General features: G+C 38.0%; 1 pseudogene; it reads left to right on the top strand.

Moving 5' to 3' along the window:
* The first annotated feature begins 10504 nt into the window (after positions 1-10504).
* LOC113333009 lies at positions 10505-11942 on the top strand (annotated as a pseudogene).
* The last annotated feature ends 7965 nt before the right edge of the window (positions 11943-19907 follow it).

Raw genomic sequence — 19907 nt, 5'->3', positions numbered from 1 at the left:
AATACAAGAGTTGTTTCCTTGCAGTGGGGTTAGAACCGCCTCAGCTGCTAACACAGGCTTATTGTTGACTCTTTCAATTAGTAAAGCCATTCATGCATAAAACATCATTTGCTGGTTACCTTAAACCTACTGTATTGAAAATAAGTAAGCTTACTATATGTAGCCAGAATAACAGCGGAAGAATAAACTTTTTTTTCCTTATCTATTTATTAAGAATCCTATTATCGGGGATTTAAAAGTCTTGGTCTTTTGGGGGCTTTTTAGGGTCACAAAATAGGAATTGGGACACCCCCATCAAATATTTATATAAAGACTGATATGACCCCTCACTGATTTTAGATAATAAACTTGATTAATAGCACTAATCATGATTAGCTAATTAATCAACACTAATTCATTTCTTTAAGTTAAGTGTTGAAGATGAAAATCAAAACCAAAAAATCAGAGGGAAGAGAAGATGAAGAAGAGGGAAAAAAAGTTTGGGAAAAAAAAATGAAAATCAGTGATTCAAGCAAAACTTTTGATGTAGGTGAACCCTCATCTTCAAAATACGATAACATATTATTACCCATCAACAACGATCAGTTCTTTGCTGATTTTTCAGAAAATCATGAAAATTTTTCACAAACTCAAAATAACCCTTATGAACCTTACTATGATTTCGAAGGACCAACCCAAGAAGAAGAAATCGAAGAAACAATTGCTCAAGATTACCAGGTATACCTCTATTCTAAATCCTATTTCAGTTTTTAAGCTCAGAGTTGCAAGAAGTTTTATTTTTTTCCTTCCGAAAACCCTAGGTTTCCAACCGCCAGGTCCAATCACGGCTGGGAAACCATGAACTCCCAGACGTTATTCATTATAACGACTCACTATCGATGAACTCCCAGCCGTTGTTAGCATGTTACGGATGGGACGATAAATACTCCTGGCCGTAAATAAAAAATTACGACCAGGTTTTTTTTTACGTGCATGGGAAGCATTTAATACTGTCGGCGGCGGTTAGGTTTCCTGTCCAAAAATATTAAATGTTATTTAATGTTGTCGTACCCATCCGTAACTTGTTTTACGGCTCGGTTTTTAGGCCGTAAGCTGACTCATCCAGTTATAGGGCAATTTGAGTCTTGGAATTCCTGGACGTAACCAGTTTACGGTTAGGAATAATACTTTTCGACCCATCCGTTGTTGTTATGACGACTGGAATATCACTTGTCGACCCAGCCGTATACTATTTGACGGCTGGAATATCACTTGTAGACCCAGCCGTATACTCCTTGTCGGCTGGAATATCACTCGTAGACCCAACCGTTTCTGTGTGTTTAAATTTCTATTGTGAATAATTATGTGACATATGTCATTCTATAATATATTGTACCGTACATTCTGGTGGAAGACCAAGAGGTGGTTATGGAAGATCAAGAGGTGGTTATTGAAGAGCAAGACGAGGTTATGCAAGATCAACCCCAACCTATGCAAGTTTCCGAGGATACAAGTGCTCACTATGAAAACAAATATGAGTGGAAGGATAAGGAAGATGCAAAGAATTGGGCTCGATCACAAGGGATGAAAAAGATGTGCATCATAGTCCAGAATAAACAAGTTACATTCAACAGCTTTCAAATGGTTTGCGAGTATAGTGGAAAGTATGAGAGCCACTGGAAAAAGGGTAGTGAGTATAAACCAAAAACCGCGAGGAAGAAGGGAGTAAATAATACGAAGAACACTGGGTGCCCTTTTAAGCTTAAATTTAAATTTAATGACGAAAAGAAAATGTGGTATATGGAAAAAGTCGTCTCGGGTTATCATAATCATCCTATTCCGGAGAGTTTGATCAACCATCCTTATTCGGCAAGGCTCAACCTTTTAGAAAAGGATTTAATACGCGTGTTAAGTAAAAGACGCACAAGACCTATTGATATTCTTAGTGGCGTAAAGGTGTTAAACCCCCAAAACTCACCCTCATTGTCAACTATCTATAATGGAAGAGAAAAAATTAGAAAAGAGTTATGGGAAGAGAGAGTGCTTATGCAACAATTTTTTTTTTTTGTTTGAGGAGGTAAAGTACTCTACCGCCTATGAAATGAATGAAGAAAAGGAAGTGGAATATCTTTTCGTCGCGAATCCGGAATGTTTACAGTTGGCAAGATGCTTTCATCAAATTCTCTTTATGGATTGCACGTATAAAACTAACAAGTACAAACATCTACCAAGTCGACATTTACTGTTGCGTTTTGTTTCTTGAAAGACGAGACGAAGGAAAGTTATTTATGGGCATTGCAAAAGGTGAAGTTATTGTATCAAGAAGGTTATACTCCACATGTGTTGATTACGGATAAGGAGCAAGCATTAATGTGGGCCATACCACGTGTTTTACCTTACGCGCGTCATCATCTTTGCACGTTTCATATATGGAACAATGTGCAAACTAATTTCAAGAGGGTTATATGGCCAGCAAAGAAGACCGAGATGGAGAGGATTAAAAATCTACCGTTGGAGATACAACAAGAAGAAAAAGAAAAGTTTGAGATCAATGACAAGATAGCCGAGGTGCTTTGGGCGGATTTTCAAGATATTGGGAACAACTAATATGGTCGCTCACGGAACCATTATATTTCCTAAGGGAGTGTTTTGTAATGGAAAAATGGTCAACCTACCCGGATGTTATAACATATTTGAAGAACGAGTTATTGGATCCCCACAAAGAAAAGTTTGTTAGTGCATGGGTAAACCGTTATAGACATTATGACAATCAAGCCACAAGCACGGTGGAGTCGGATCACTATCGATTCAAGAGTAAGTTAAATGGTTGTGATGGTGGATTCGTTGTTGTTTTTGAAGCTGTGGTTGAGTATTTCAAGCGTGATATCGATAGAATTAAAGGGGATTTTGAAAAGAGCCGATCTAGACTCGTTACCGATTACCGGGATAGCCCTTGGCTCCGGGGAATAAGTTTATATGTTTCTCAATGGGCAATCCTACAAATGATAACGGAAGTGGAGGCTTGGGAGGAACACAATTTTCCACCGGGAATGAGATGTAATTGTCCCATTAAGTCGGCTTTGTGGCTCCCATGTAGGCATGCAGTAGCAAATTATCCCACAAGGATGATTCCGATTGAAGATATAGATCCATTTTGGAAACAACTAACATTTAAAGATCCATCACCAAATCAAGGTCTTGGGGAAGTGTTTTGCTTTATGGAGGTACACAAGGAACTTTTTGAGAAGTATGCTTCTTTACTACCGGCGCAAGGACAACTTTGGTTGTATGAATTGCGGAGATTCAACCGTCCATTCACTAGAGAAGATATTTTAGAACCTAAGAAGGGGCAGGGAAAGGGTAGGCCTCCGAACAAAACAACAAAGAAACAGGAAAGGGCAGAAGCTAAGAGAAAGGTTCAAGAAGGTCCACAATTGACTCCTTCAATGCGAAGAGATCCTTCGGCTTATGAGAAGTTGAACAAATTGTACAAACTTAAACGAAAGGAAATGGAAAAAGGCGGACCAAGCGGAGCTGGTGAAATGAAGGGAAAACGCCACAAGAATAATGTGGTTGTTGCATCCCAAGAAAGTTCAAAAAGAAAAGTTGATAGTGGAGTCAAAATTAAAGACCCGGTTGTTCTATCCCAACAAGGTTCAACAACAAAAGAAGCTAGTAGTGTCCAAAGAAAAGTTGGTGGTGCGGTTGGTATTAAGCAATTAGCGAGAAGCCGAGGTAATGATGTCAAAGGAAAAGAACCGATGGTCGAACCATCGCTAATCACCCCACAAAGAATTATTAGTAACCTTGATGATGAGAAAGAGACGGTCTTCTTGGATGTAGGTCCGATGAAATCACCCCCTATTGATGAGGAAGGTAATTATATCCGACCTACTTACACGGTATACAAAAATTACATGCACTTTTACCACATTTTATTCATAACTACGTCAAGTCCACCGACGATGTTGAGGGCGACGGAAATTGTGGTTACCATGTTGTAGATGGGGCAAAACGAGTTGCTGGTTTTGAGGAGACGACCATGCGGAGGAAACTCCTTGAACCGAGCGAACTGTCTAACCTCACACAGATGCACTGCAAAAAGGGAGTGCTTTGAATTCGAGAGATCAATCTGTAGGACTCCATCCTAAACCAAGACAATGGTCGTTCTAGAGTCAATTAGGTCACAAGAGAGGATGGGTCGATCTGTAGGAGGGAATCTGAGAAATATGTGAGATCAATGGTGAAGATTGTAGGTGTATTGTGTATTTTGCATGAAGAAATAAAATAAGTTCGGATTGACTGAACTTGCTCTGTTGAGAGTAATTACTCAGACGTTGAGATGTTAATCTCTTTGTTGTCTGTTTGACGAAAGATTTTCTTGTTTTCAATCATGATTCAGAGACTTATTTATATGCTAGAATTGTAAACACCTTGATCCCATGAAGTGTGACAGTTGCTGGAGTCAAAGAGTGGGGAAGTTGAAATCGTGTTAAAACCAGTTGCTCATCGTGCGGAGACTTGGTTGATTTTCTACCCACTACTTTGCTAACTCCTTCAACTGATTGCACGACTTGCTCACATTCTCATTGTGTGTATGAACACACGTGCCGTAGACCGCCAGGCCAAAACCCTAGTTAATATCCCCCCATGTAACACGATTGATGTCTCATGATTGTGGAGTCTGCAAGGCAGACGTGTATTTAGTTAGTCAGTTGCTGACTTCATGTGACGATGAGTCCTTGTATTACTGAGTCGAACGTGATTTGCAAATGTTTTGAGACTGATGAATTGAACGTGTCTGTTGAGACAGAGGTATGATTCTCAAGTAAATGTTGATAGTTAAGGTGAGCAAATATTGCTCATTCGATGGATTGTTGAGTATTGATAGTTGAACCAATATTCCATGGTTTGAGCAAATATTGCTCATCTGAGCAAATGTTGCTCGTTTGATGAATTATTGGTAACAAAACCAAATAAAATATCAATTTTAGAATACTGACAACTGAACCGAGTATAATTAATTAAAATGTTGATCACGGGATCAACATAAAATTATTAGCGTTTGAATCTGGAATTATGAACCTTGGATTCGAAAACCCTAATTTCGATCAATTGCTGATCAATTGATGATTTATTGAAAATCAACCACTGAGTGAAGGAGGGGCCGGCTACATGGGATGATGAGTCGACCATGTAACGCTCAGATGCTCTAGTGAGCAAAATACCAAAGTCTCTTGAAGACCAGTTGGTGAAAAGATGATCAAATGCTGGTTTAATCATTTATTGAAATAATGCTCGTCTGAACCGTAGGTGATAAAACCTAATAAATTATGAAGAGATGAAGGACCGACCAAGGGGTCATGAAACCGTTCCTGGTTGGTCACGGGATCGACTGACGATCGTTTTATGAAATTCCAAATTGTTTGGAAGAGTTTAAACCTATTATGACCAAATTAGGTCAAACGATGAAAGTAAGTGGGACCGGTCTAGGTAATATGGTGTCGCCAAAATGCTCGCATCTCAATCCTGAGAATTTCAATATTTTCTGATGTGCGTTTGAGCAACATTTTGAGAAAATATGAAGAAATCAAGGATTTTGCTGAAACTGAGGAAACTTCATAAGATGAAGGAAATAATAATAATAAAATGAAGGAATCATGAAGTGTGGGACCGGCTATGGCCAAGGCATGGCCGGACGGCCAATGAGCCCGGTCCCATGACACTTTTCCTTATTTTATATTATTTTCATAATTTTAGGGAAATATCATGAAATCAAGGAGTTTGTTGAAATCAAGGAATTTCCTTGAAGTGAAGGAGTTTCCATGAGATGAGGGAAACAAATAATATTAATAATAATAAAATAAGGGCGTGTGGGACCGGCTTGGGCATGGTCGGCCGGCCAGGGCCCGGTCCCGTGAGTCTCCCCTAATTTTATATTATTTTCATGATTTGAAGGAAATATCATGAAATTAAGGGATTTCCATGAGATGATGGAAATAATTAATAAAATAAGGAATTACAAGGTGTGGGACCGGTCACGGCTAGGGCATGGCCGGCCGTCTAGTGACCACGGTCCCGTGACACCTTTCCTAATTTTATGTAATTTTTGTATAATTTCCTTAATGTGAAGGAAATACCATGAAACGAAGGAGTTTCATAGGATTAAGGAATTTCCATGAGATGATGGAAATAATTAATAAAATAAGGAATTACAAGGTGTGGGACCGGTCACGGCTAGGGCATGGCCGGCCGGCTAGTGACCATGGCCCGTGACACCTTTCCTAATTTTATGTAATTTTTGTACAATTTCCTTAATGTGAAGGAAGTCTCATGAAACGAAGGAATTTCATCAATTTAAGGGATTTTCATGGGATCAAGAAAAATAATAAAACATGATAAAATAAAGGGAGAAGCGTGGGACCGACCACGGCGGCATGACCGGCTGGCCGGTGGACTTGGTCCCCTTAACGCCTTCTTTAGATATTTTATTGTTATTATTTTCTCCATGGTTTGATCGTTCCTTCGTGTTATCGAATGTTCGTTCGTGCATTCAGGTGCTCGTGTGCTGAATACACTTGCACCATTTCCTTGGAGCTTACTCGATGGTGGCTCAGATGCCCGTACGTTGAATATTTATTACTAACCCATGGAATTCTGTTGGGAATAACCATAAATTGAAGTAATGAAATATTATGAAGAACGTAGAATATTTTCTAAGGATTCAGTTAATGAATCTAATGATTTAGAAATAATTAATTGATGGATATATACTAGCACGATCGTCTAGGAGCATTAATTATTAGAGGATTGGGTGATATGAGCTAGTTGAAGCGTCATATTTACTATGTATAGTATAGTCAGGGAAAACACGTTATTGCATCCTGAAGACGTTATCGCTCTATACTAGCAGGCAAGCTGTCTATGAGCCGTCCAATCATAATGATTCTATACACATGTCTTTTATATAGTCAAGGAAAATATTGTTACATCCTGAAGACGTTATTTCTCCATACTAGCAGGCAAGCTATCTAGGAGCCGTCAAATCGTTCGATTCTATATAAAAGTAATTACTGAAATTGCTCAGTATTCATGAGATATGTCGTTGCCTCAGTTGAGAGATTGCATATTCACGTATGCTCTGAGAGACAATATACTCGGTCAGAGATTCTTGTGGCATGAGTTTTCATGCTTCAATGAGAGACATGAGCCTCAATACTCATCTGATTGCTGGATCAGGAGCATGTACAATTATGGTTTTACGATTTTATCCTTTGTCGAAAATCCACCATTTACACATGTGTTCGTAGATCAACTTGTACCTTTTGAGCAGGCAAAAGAATGGAGTGACGACCAAATTACTTATGTTACGCAAAAGTATTTGCTTGAACTACGTGGTTTCCCCGATTTCTACAAGCCAATGATGAGATTCGAAAGAAATGACACGGAGGCGATGCTAAACGAGGAGTTCAAATCATTTGAACGGCGTTTAATGGGCAACAAGTGTTTGACAAGTGAATATTAAATGAGAATGCCAATATGTGTCTATCTACTCGCCAACGCATTCCATTGTGTTATTCATTCCATCTCCTATGCAGATAGTGTTACATACGCACCAACAAGACGTGTTTTTACCGAAGAAGAATCTCCGAAGATAGTCATCATGGGGTTCGTGAACATGAACCACTATATCGGCCTCCAATTGAAATATGGATTCCCATTACCTCCATTAAGGAAGGTAGACGGGTGTGACGGCGAAATACCAATGACTTGGTGTCATAGGTTCGAGGAAAGATTTCAATTGTGGGATGCATTAAAGTTATCGAGGGATGGCCCGTTGTGTGTACAAATGAGTTCCGATGAGGAGGAGTATGAGTAAATGTCGTGTGAAGGTATATGATAACAATGTTTTTTGTAGGGTGGTGATTAAAATGATAATATGATAACAATGTGGTGAACCTATGTATTTTGAATCATTCATTATATATGAAGAATCTAGTTTTACTCTTATTATGTGTTTGTAATGATAATATGGTAAATTTATGTGGTTATTTACGGCCAGGTCATACGCTGACACGACCTAGCCGTAATGACCCAAGTGAGCTATTCGCAGAATTCCCACTGGGAAACCTAACCAAAAATCCGGTAACGGCAAGGAATCCAACCCGTATTTCTGGGTAATGTAAAATTTACGGCTGGTAATCCTGGTCGTAACTCTTCCTGTAATACCAGTTTCAGGTTTTACTAAGTTACGGCTGAGACACCAAACCGTAAAACCGATTTCGGCTAGGTTTCCTGCCCGTAATTCTGGGTACTGTCAGTTTTACGGCTGGTAATCCTGGTCGTAACTCTTCCTGTAATATTAGTTTCAGATTTTATTTACTTACGGCTGAGACACCAAACCGTAAAGATGATTTCGGCTGGGATTCCTGCCCGTAATTCTGGGTACTGTCAGTTCTACGGCTGGTAATCCTATTCGTTAATACAACTTACGGCTGATAATCCTAGCCGTTAACACAACTTACGGCTGGTAATTCTGGCCGTAATTTTCCCTGGAATGTTAGTATCTTAAACAAGAATCTGATAAATTAAGAATCAAAACACTATTATCCATTTATTCAAGGTTAATGAAAAGTAACTCTGAAAAGTAAATCACCCAAATCCATAACCTTAAACATGCTAAAAATCTGCATAAACATAAGCTGGAATGACTTAAACAAAGTATATAACCTACAATCATCCGCTACAACCAACAATCGTAGGAACATCCTCAGAAGATGATGAAGAACTGTCGGGAGTTTGGGAAAGACTAATCCAATCATCCTCGTCGTTAGTATAGAGATCATCCTTCGCTGGATTATGTAACTCTAGAAGCCTGAGAATCAGTGTTCTTTGTTCCTCGCAATACAAATATAAAACCTCCTCAATGTTACGTCTCAGTCCCCTGGCAATCCACTTAGCTCTCTTGACCTATTTTCACATCATTCAATTAATAGTGGTACATAATTTGAGAAACGTATACCAAAAAAAAGAATCATATACTTAGCCTATGTACCATCATCGTAGCAATATCACACATTGGTAGTTCCTGGGGTTCTTTCTCCTTTTCTGGGTTCCTAAAAATGATGAAAAACATATCAGAAGATAGGATTACGGATTGGAAATAACAGATAACCCATCTGTTATAAACTTTATCGGCTGGGAAAAGTGAGACCCCATAACCGTAAAAATAGTCTCGGCTTAGAAATATGCGGACGACCGAACCGTAAATAAAGTATCGGCTAGAAAATACAAATAACGGTTAGGAAAATTTATTTACGGTTAGGAAACTCCCATCCGAAACACTCATAACTCAATTTTACTCTGTAAACACAGGACGACTTACGGCTGGGAAAGTCCCATCCGTAATGTATTTCACGGTTGGGTTCTCAAATTTTCCTAACCACAAGAGACATTAACGGTTGGGAGTTCTTGATGTCTCAACCGTTAGGTAAACATTACGGCCAGTACGATATGATATGCCGGCCGTAAGCGCTTCAAAAAACCATTTTTGGAAACCCTAAATCGATGATCAAACCTATTTTTTCAATCTAATGGTAAAATAATTGTTGGGTTTTTCGATTCTTACCTAGTAGGAGTCATTTGTGGAGGATTCGCATGTGTTTGAACAGATTGGTTCATAGGAGGATTTGAAGGTGTTTGAAGAGATTGGTTCACCACATCACCATGAAAAGGAACATCAATAACTTGCCCTGATTCAGAATCTGGATTCAATCGGCCGGATCTTGTCACTCTTGATCTTGCTGCCATCTTGAGAATCAATGGGGAAGAGAGGGAGATATTATTAGGTTTTTGAGAGTTTTTTTGAGAAGAAGAAGAATAGAGAAAATGAATGGATTTTGATGTTTGGTTTTGATTTAGGATTAAGATTAGGATTAGATTTTGATTTTAAATTATTTATTTACAAAGGGTAAATCTGACTTTTCAATCACTTAAGTCTCCCCTTATCTATAATTTGCCTACCCAAAACAATTAATCCCCCAAAATGGTCAACCCTTTGAGCCCCAACAATAGGGTTCTTTATTAAACCTCTTCCATAACAAGAAACTCTACAAGCCTAGTAGGTAATACAAGTTAATAAGTTATACAACTACCAAGTAGACCAACTCATCTGTTGGACATTTGCACTGATGAATAATAAACTCTGAAGTATGAACCAATTAAGGGCGGGGCTGGTAGGGAGAGATGAATTTCTGTCACTTTCGTAGTAAGGAATATTCCATGTCATCTGATCAGAGAAAAGGGGGAGAAACAATTTATGTCTCTTGCATAATGAGTCACATTCCACGTCTATTGATGGGTTTGACAACAACTGCATCTGAGTGAAGTGACATTGTTACCATGAACCAAATAGAGTTAGCTCTGCAACACCCCTTTCGATTCTTAATTAGTTTTAGGGTCTTTAAGTAAATTTGGCGGAGTAACTGCTTCCACTATATGAGGCCTTCATCAGTAGATTGTATATATGACATAAACAACCATGCTGCAAAAACATAACCAACCAGAGTGGATGCACATGTGTATTTTATACAATAACTTCAAGTAGTATTAAAAGCAGTCCTACAATTGAAACCTACCACCTAAATCTGCAGTTCAGGATAATGGCTCTCATCAGTGGCAAACGGGTCAAGGTATGTGATTCTTGATCATTCCATCATGTCTCTAATTTTGATTTTGATAGATCATATAGTATCTGTTTACATTCATGAGCTTTTAAAATGATTGGGAAAAATAGGTGAATATCCATATTGCTTTCTTTTTCAAAAAAAAGAAAAGGAATATGATATTTCTTTGATGTTTATGTTATTAACCCTATGGTGCTAATTAAGATTTTCACCCTCAATTCCAATTAGCTTGAACAAAAGGGAAACACACCCGGAGCAAGAAGTTCACACGCAGTAGTAGTGGTTGGACAAAAAGCATACGCCTTGGGCGGTGAGTATACTCCACGTGTACCAGTTGATAACCATGTCCACGTGTTCGACATCCAGAGTCGTACTTGGTCCGTAGCTGATGCTACTGGTGATATCCCACCACCGCGTGTCGGTGTCACTATGGCTGTTGTTGGCGGAACCATATATGTATTTGGTGGCAAAGACAAGGAACATGCTGAACTCAACGAGCTATATTCATTTGACACTAGTACAAACAAATGGACTCTACTCTCATCAGGAGATGTAGGTCCCCCGAATCAGAGTTATCATTTTACTGCATCCGACGATCATCGGGTCTATGTGTTTGGTGGTTGCAGTGTTGTCGGCCGGTTGAATGATTTGTGGGCATTTGACGTTAGAGACGAGAAGTGGGTTACATTTCCCTCACCCGGAGAAAAATGTCCTGGCAGAGGTGGACCAGGTTTAGCTGTTGCTGGTGGTAAAATATGGGTCATTTACGGGTTCGCAGGTAAAGAAATGAATGATGTACATTGTTTTGACCCGGTGAAAGAAGAGTGGACGCTGGTGGAAACAAGTGGTGACATACCATCATCTAGGATTGTGTTTTCGACGATTGGAATCGGAGGACATATATATATTTACGGTGGTGAAGTTGATCCAAGTGATCTAGGACACATGGGTGCAGGGTAATTTGCTGGAGATGGATATGTTTTGGATACAGAGAAAGGAGCTTGGAAACGGCTGGGGGATGGGGCAGCAGATGGTGATCATCCTAGACCTAGAGGGTGGTGTTCATTTGCAGATGGACATTTGGATGGGAAAGATGGACTGTTGGTGTACGGTGGGAATTCACCAAGTAATGATAGGCTTGATGACATGTTCTTCTTCATTCCTTTGATTTCTACTACTTAATGTAAGTGCGCGAGATGGTGGTATGGGCGTGGAGTGTCCAGCTTTTATGTCTGCATGTTTTGGTATAAATAAAATGTGGTTCTGTTTGGGTTTTCACTTTTTTTTTAAAAAAAAAAAAAAGAAAACAGAGAAGCTGTGAAATGAAAACAGCTAACTCAAGGTCACATGATGGCATTAATTGCTGGAGGTTTGGCCCTCTCCAGTTGAAGTTTTCCAAGTAATTAGACTGAACAGAAAGCTTAACTAATCTAATTGTCGATAAGTTTTGGTGTTGTTCCATCTTTATTAAATTGCCTAGGACCAAACCAATAGCTTCAAAATTTCCTCCTGCATCTGGTGGAATCCTAAGTGGTATCTGCCTTGAACTTATCCGTGATAACCTTTCTTGATTGCCTGTAGTGTTGCATCATCTTGTGCTGTGAAATTTATGTTGGATTCATGCAGCTCTTTCCCCCATTCTTCATAAGAAATCTTTGATTATGAAATGTGCTGGCAGTTCTGGCATTGATGCTGGCAGTTTTGGAAGTACCCGTATGTCTTCTCCAGTTTTGGCTGGAAAAGTATAAAGGGAAATCAAATAGGCTTATATGTTAGAGGCAGATTAGTATCAAAAGTATTCACTTCAGCTGTAAAGGGCGTCAGCGAAGGTAATCAAGTGTGTAGAACCTTGCAAGGTTCAAGAGACATAAGGAGCGCGACTGTAAATAAATTGGTTGGAGGGTGGGTGGGTGGGTTCGGTATCAACTACATTCCAGTATGAAGTTTGATAGTAGGCTAGTGTCTGTAGCGCCTTAATACAGTGTGGTGTTCAATCTGGACGAGGTCCCGGGGTTTTTCTGCTATTGTGGATTCCTCATTAACAAAATTTCTGGTGTCTTGTGTTTTCTCTTTTCCGCATTATATTGTTTATCTTTATAATTGCATTTACACAGGTTTGTACGTATGCAATCTAAGTATATATGTACTCTTAATTGTAACCGATTACGAGACTACTTTCTTGTAGATTCGTATCTTGAAATATAGATTACAAGTTTAATCACTTGGCAGAATTTCGGTTGAATTATTTGGATACGACTGGATTGATCTTGGGTATTGATTTTTGTACTCTTAAGTATATATATACTCTGCTTAACAATCAGGTTCACGGATCTTGTGTGTATATACATACTGATTAGGTAGAGGTTGAGATATTAGCTCTGTATACATATTTTCAAGGATCATTAAGTTGGTCCACTTGCAATTGTATTAATTTTTGTCTATACAAGTTGCAGAACGAAAAATTTGGGTGTATTTGGTATCTCCTGCATTTTCAATTATATCACACAAGGTATCACACTTATAGGTGGATATCGAAAAGATTCTGGTATACGTGGCACCATCGTCGTTTCACATTCATTAGCAAAGTGACTAAAACCTCTACACTTAAAGTTAGGGCTTGGTCTCCTCTACTTGAAACAGAGATTGCATAGCTAAAATCTGTTCCTATATGGGTAAATCTTTACAAGGTCCCAATTCATATGTGGCATGCTAAAGGTTTGGAAATCATTGCTAGTTTTCTGGGTAAGCCTATTATGTCTGACAAATTAACCTTATCTAGGAAAACAATGGGATATGCTAGGGTTTGTGTAGAGATTGATGTTCTTTGTGAGTTTCCAACTACCATTCCCATTGTGATTGGTGGTAAGAGGATCGAAATCCTTGTAGAATATGCTTGGAGACCTCTTAGGTGTTCTTTCTGTGCAATCTTTGGCCATTCTTTGGCTAGATGTGTTAAAAAGCCTAAAGAACCTGTGGTAAATATTGTTCTTGTTGTTATCAATAAAATCATTGATAATTCTAAGGAAATGTGAATTAAGAAAGCTCCCAAAAGAACCAGAATTAGTTCTCAGAACAATGAAGATACAAGTTCGAGAAGCAAGTCTGTCAATGCTCATAAGTTGGACAATAACGCTTTCTTTGTGGCTTCTGGGTATGTTAGAGAAAGAGTGGTGCGATTCTCTAAATATGATCAATTGGGTGGTAGTAGTCCTTCCTAGTTAGTTGAAGTTCTTGTTTCTTCAGGCAAAAAAAATTAAAGTCTTATCTGAGAATGTTGTTGGGTCTTTCTCTAGTAATAATTTTGTACCTGATGAAGTTCTTAAGGACTCAACTGAAGTTCATGCCTCTGTTTTTTCTCAGGATGCAGTCATGTCCTCTGGTGGTGGAGATTCTTCTGAAGATACGAATGGTGGTGTGAGGTCTCACTTCTTTCACAAGCCTTCTAGTCTCAAGGAAATTAAGAATTCTCTTACGTATTGACCATAAGAAGGTTGTGAAGAATAGTAGGAAGATCCATCCCCTTAACATTGTCAATGATTAAGTTAAGATATTGTAATTCAAGGGGCCTCAATGACCCCCTTAAACAAAGAGAGGTTAGTAGTTATATTAGTGATAATAATCTTTCCCTTGTTGGTTTAGTTGAGACCCATATGTAATTTATTAATAGTGCTATAATGAAAAGGAACATCTGTCCTTCTTAGAGTTTTTTATATAATTATGCCCATAACAACTCTGGAAGAATTTGGATTTGCTGGAACCCTGAAGTTATACAAGTTTCTCTTATTCAATCTTCTGCTTAAGTTATTTTTCTCGATGTTGTTCTTCCCAAAAATAAAAGATATATTGTTTCTTTTGTCTACGATGATAACGATGCTCTTATAAGAAGATATTTATGGGCTGAGTTAGAAGCTTTTGTTGTTTTTAATAAACTTCCCTGGATCATTTTAGAGGATTTTAATTTTATCTTAGATGTAACTGATAAAATTAATTTATTCAAGCTTCTTAGTTCTCTGATTTTTGGAATTGCACTCAAAATGCTCAGATTTTTTTATCTTTCCTTTACTGTCTTTCGGTTTACTTGGTGTAATCAGCAAAGCAGTGAAGATAGAATTGTTGCTAAATTGGATAGAGTGCTAGTTAATTTTGAATGGCCTGTTTAATTTCAAGATCCGGTAGCTGATTTTTTACCTCCAGGTGTTCTAGACCACATCCCTAGTGTTGTTACTTGTTATGAAGGCAGGTATCACGGTCCCCCTTTTTTCAGGTTTTGCAATTTCTTCTCTGAATATCCTGAGTTTTTAGATATTGTCAGACAAGAGTGGTGCTCTGTAGTTAGAGGTAATCCCATGGTTGTGCTTGTAACTAAGCTGGAGAAAGTTAAGAAGAGACTGATTGAGCTGAGAAAAAATAAATATGGCAAGATTTATAACCAAGCTCTGGATGCCAAGAGGACTATGCTTGATCTTCAAACTCAGGTACAAGCTAACCCTCTTTGTAGTGTTACTGATAGTTATAAAAGAGAAGTTGTTATTGCTTATGCTAGACTGTCCAGATTTGATGCCTCCCTTACAAAGCAAAGATCTAAAGTGAAATGGATGGATATTGGTGGCTCAAATGTCAATTTTTTCACAATTCTATCAAAGAAAGAAGATCTAGAAATAATATCATCTCTCTTCTTTCTAGTCCTCTAGCAACAAACTTGAAGATGATAGGGCCATTGTTGCTGATTGTATTATTTTTTTTTATGAAAAGTTGTTTAATTTTCCTCTTTCTTCCATTGATTCTCATAGTATTATGAATATTAAATTTGATAATTCTCTTAGTGCACCAGAAGTAGCTCTATTATTGCATCATGTTAGCAAGGAAGAATTGTTTATGCTCTTTCCACTATAAATTCTAGTAAATCACTAGGTCCCGACGGGTTTTCAAGTCATTTTTTCCAAAGCTGCTTGGGACATTGTTGGTACTGATTTTGTAACCGCTATTCAAAACTTCTTTAAAAAGGTAAATATCGAAGGAAATTAATAGTACTTTTATCACTTTAGTGGCAAAGTGTGACAAACCTGCTAGTGTCAACGACTTCCGGCCTATTTCCTGTTGTAATGTTATTTACAAATGCATTGCTAAAATCTTAGCTCTTAGAATGAAGAGGGTTATGGAAAAGCTTATTGGATCTAATCAATCAGTGTTTATCTTAGAGAGAGCTATTAATGATTATCACTCTAAGTTTGGGGGTGATTAAAGCACACCTAGCAGGTTTGGGGTGATTAAAGCAAACCCAAAGGTATCTAAGTTTGGGGGTGATTATCACTCTAAGTTTGGAGCTATTCATGATAATGGTTCCCCTTTCGGCTTCTTTGGTGCTAGTCTTCAACAAGGCTTCCATTTATCTTCTTATCTTTTTGTTATAGTCATGGAAGATTTCAATATTCTTCTCCTTCGTCAAGTTCAGCTAGTTAAGTTCGGATTTCATCCCAAGTGCAAAGTGGTCAATCTCAAACATCTATGTTTCGCAGATGATGTAATGATATTTTTTAAAGGGACTATTATTGTTGTTGCTAATTCTGTCAAGAATGCTTTATCTTAGTTCAGTTATTTTTTGGGCCTTGAGGTTAGTATCCATAAGACTTCCCTCTTCCACTCTGGTGTGCATAATGATATTCTTGTTGATATCTTAGGTTGTTTAGGCTGTTTTCAAGGAAATCTACATGTTAAATACCTTGGGGTTCCTCTAATTTAGACTAAACTTTCTTATGTTGATTGCCTTCCTTTACTCACTAAGATTACAAAAAGAGTCAAGTCTTGGAAGGTTAGGTTCTTATCTTACTCAGATAGATTGCTTCTTATTAAGGTTGTTCTCTGTGGTATGGTGTATTTTTAATTTTTGTGCTTTATTCTACCTAAAAGGGTTATTGATAGACACATTTTTGTGTCTGATTTGATCTCAATTTTCTATTTAGTTAGTACCCGTTTTTGTACTTGTTGTGGCTTTTTTGTCTTTGTAGGTGTTTCTGGAGAAATAAGCTTTTGCGGAAAAATTGGCTCGAAAAGTGGTATTTGCGATATTGAGAGAAAATTACTAAAGGCACCGCTCATTTGGATAATGGCACCTCAATTACTAAGGGGCCCCCAATTACTGTTTACACCCCAGGGCACCCCATTGATATTCGCACCCCCACATTGGTTAGGGGGACTTCAGCTTTTTCATTTGAATTTTCAAAATTGGCGGGAGCGATGGATTTTCACGGCAGAAATTAGGATTTCGATTTTGAAGCTGTTTTAGGGAGATTCAATCAGAGATATTGATGGGAAGGATTTTTTATAGTAATACAGGGTTGATATGTTTGATATCATCGGAATAGCTGGGCTGGATACTCGGCTTTTGACAAAACAGGGTAAAAGAAGTTTCTCGGGTTTTAGCTTGAGTTATATTTGGCAGTTGCGTGGAGAGTTGTACACAATATGTTCTGTATGATTCGATTTGATCTTGAAAGATACTTTGAAATCTTAGCCAGGTCAGAAGACGCGTATGAGAACGAAAAAGGAAGATTTCAGAAAAACAGAGGATTGACTATTCTCGGGTTTATTTTGGGAAGATTAGAGTGTGGATGTTGCAATTTAAACGTCGCCTGAGACGTGATTCTACATACAAAAGATAAGTGAAGAAGATAAAACAAGAAAATAATTCCCGAGAAAAGAAAGAAAATATTCCGAGATATTTTGGCATTTACTCGAAGATTTCATGGTCCTGTGATGTATAAATAGCGTTCTGGGGAACCAAGGAAGGATTATCGAGAGTTTGGAAGAGAATAGAGTGCTGCTGAGAGGTTAAATCACGAGTTGCAGGAAAACCAATTCTGCTGTTGTAAAGACGACGAACACGAAGAACAGACAGCAGAAAACCATCGTTCTTCAACACTGTCAACGACAGTAACTCGTATCGGTCAGTGTTATCCTTAATTGGCACAAATTTCTAGGCTTTGGAGTTTATTTATTGCAACTAAAAAATTTCTCCCATACCCCCAAACTTAAATCTAACATTGTCCTCAATGTTCTAAAGATAAAATTAAACGCATGAACAAGGAGAAACTGTTACCACTTGAAGCAAAAGAGTTAAGGAAAGATATTACCGTGTTGCATGAGCATGGGTTACCTCCCAAGAAATGCTAAGTTTAAAGTCTTCAGCCAGACATTGGAAAAATTAGTCACCTCGTAGAATCATAAAGCAGTAGTCGGAATAACTGTGGGTCATCTGGATCAAAAAGTGTTAACCACAAGAAGAGGAAACTACAACAGACCAAGAAGATACCGAACATACCCTTGTTGAAGACAACTACATATAGTTGTGGTTCAGGTTCAGGCTCTAGTAAAGGGTCCAAATAAAAAGTTTTCATCGGTTGGATTTCCTCAAAGGCATTTTGAAGATCAGGTTGAAGAGTCTGTAAATACTCAACTAAGAACTTAGAAGCGCATAACAATAACCTGAATAATTGGGGATCCTCTAAGTAAATTAGATTTGACTCACACAGCTGGACATAATGAAAGAGGTGGACTTCCTTAAGCAAATGTGTCGACCCTATTCTCCTAAAGTAATTAGGTTTAGTCTCAAAACTTAATAACCGACACATCTGAAAATAATATGTTCCCACAATTGGAAGAAAAGTTTTTGGTGGGAAAACAAAGTCAATCTCGGTATCATAGCCTGGGTTAACCACATCAACCAGAGGATGGGTCTCTAACAACTGAGCTTCTTTATGAACATCATTAGGTTCGGGAAAATGTGTATGAAGATAATCTTGTAAGATGGTTGAGGCACAAATGCCAAGTCCTACACGAGGGAACTTTCTCAGAGTTAAAGGTAAGGCACCAGAAAAGTGATAATCACCCCCAAACTTAGAGTTTTCAATGTCTCTAGATAGACTAGTCACAATCTCCCTAATTTCTAGATCATCAGATTCCTGAAAATAGTCAATTGATTCTTCTAAGTTATTATCAGGTAATGCATCCTTACTCATCCCTACGAGTTTATCGTCTTCTAAGACTAGTGTTTCTAAATCGCTAGACTCCAAAACAGTATTCTCAGGGTAAACTCTTTCCTCTAAACCATCATCACAATCATATAAAGGATTATCAGCGAAAGTTTTTAGTATAAGCTCATTAACTAAGTTGTTAATCATAATTACTTCCTCCGATTCAATGATAGGCACATCAAATAATGTATTATCCAACACACTGCAGGCTAAAGGATCATGAACTACATCATCTAAACGGTGGTATCTCTAGTCAAATCCACATCCTTTTGAATAGGTGAATAATCATTAAAATTATCGGTATTTGGACCAGAAATAATACTATCATTATGAAGCTCAACTGGAGTAACCATTTCCTGATCACTATGCCTACATATGTATGATTCTCCATCAATATTATCCTCATCATAATCATCATTATAATAACACGAAAAAGATCGAAACTCATCAAAACAAGTCTTGTTACCAATTCTAACCTCGTTATCTTGATTATGTGAATAACTATCTTCATTCTCAAGTGTATTATTGGATACACTATATTGGCAATTCAAGTTATTTCGAGCAATACTTTTGTTCGTCTCTAACTCAAGTCTACGTGTCGACTCAGCTATCCTCTCAAGGGTCTCTTCCAAAGAAAGTTACCTTAGTGTTGGATCTAAGTTTTCAGTTAACCTATTGAGGATATCTTCTAAAGAAGATTCAGTCGTTGTTGCAGTTCTTTCGTCCATAACTATGTTATTCACCTTATCTAAATTACATGTCGATTCAGCTAACTTACGTGTCGACTCAGCTAAATCCCTGAGGAACTCTTCTAGAGAAGGAATAGGAACAAAAGGATCATAAAAAGGACTACTTTTCAAAAGTTTTATTGTATCCTCTAGAGACAGAGAACTAGTATTATAATCTTCTTGCTCGTATGACTGATGCATGTGTGGATAGTAATTGGGATCACCATGGTATGACCCATAACCTTCAAAAGGTTGGCGTTCCCAACCACTGTTTACACTATAGTCATAAAAAGAGTAATGTACATATTGTTCAGTTGGATATTCATATTCATTGTGATGGCTATTATAATACCAGTTTGACATCCTAACTGCAAGGGAATTCTGCACAAGCACAAACAAAGATGACTCAACCACAACAAGCCTATTTTATCTAGCAAACAAAAATCATGATGGCTCCACTTAGATTGTTTCTAGACCAGCTTCTA

This window comes from Papaver somniferum, chromosome 1 (assembly GCF_003573695.1).
Source record: "Papaver somniferum cultivar HN1 chromosome 1, ASM357369v1, whole genome shotgun sequence".
Classification (NCBI taxonomy): domain Eukaryota; kingdom Viridiplantae; phylum Streptophyta; class Magnoliopsida; order Ranunculales; family Papaveraceae; genus Papaver; species Papaver somniferum.
The sequence above is the reverse complement of the archived record's forward strand: the minus strand, read 5'-3'. Positions and strand labels throughout refer to the sequence as shown.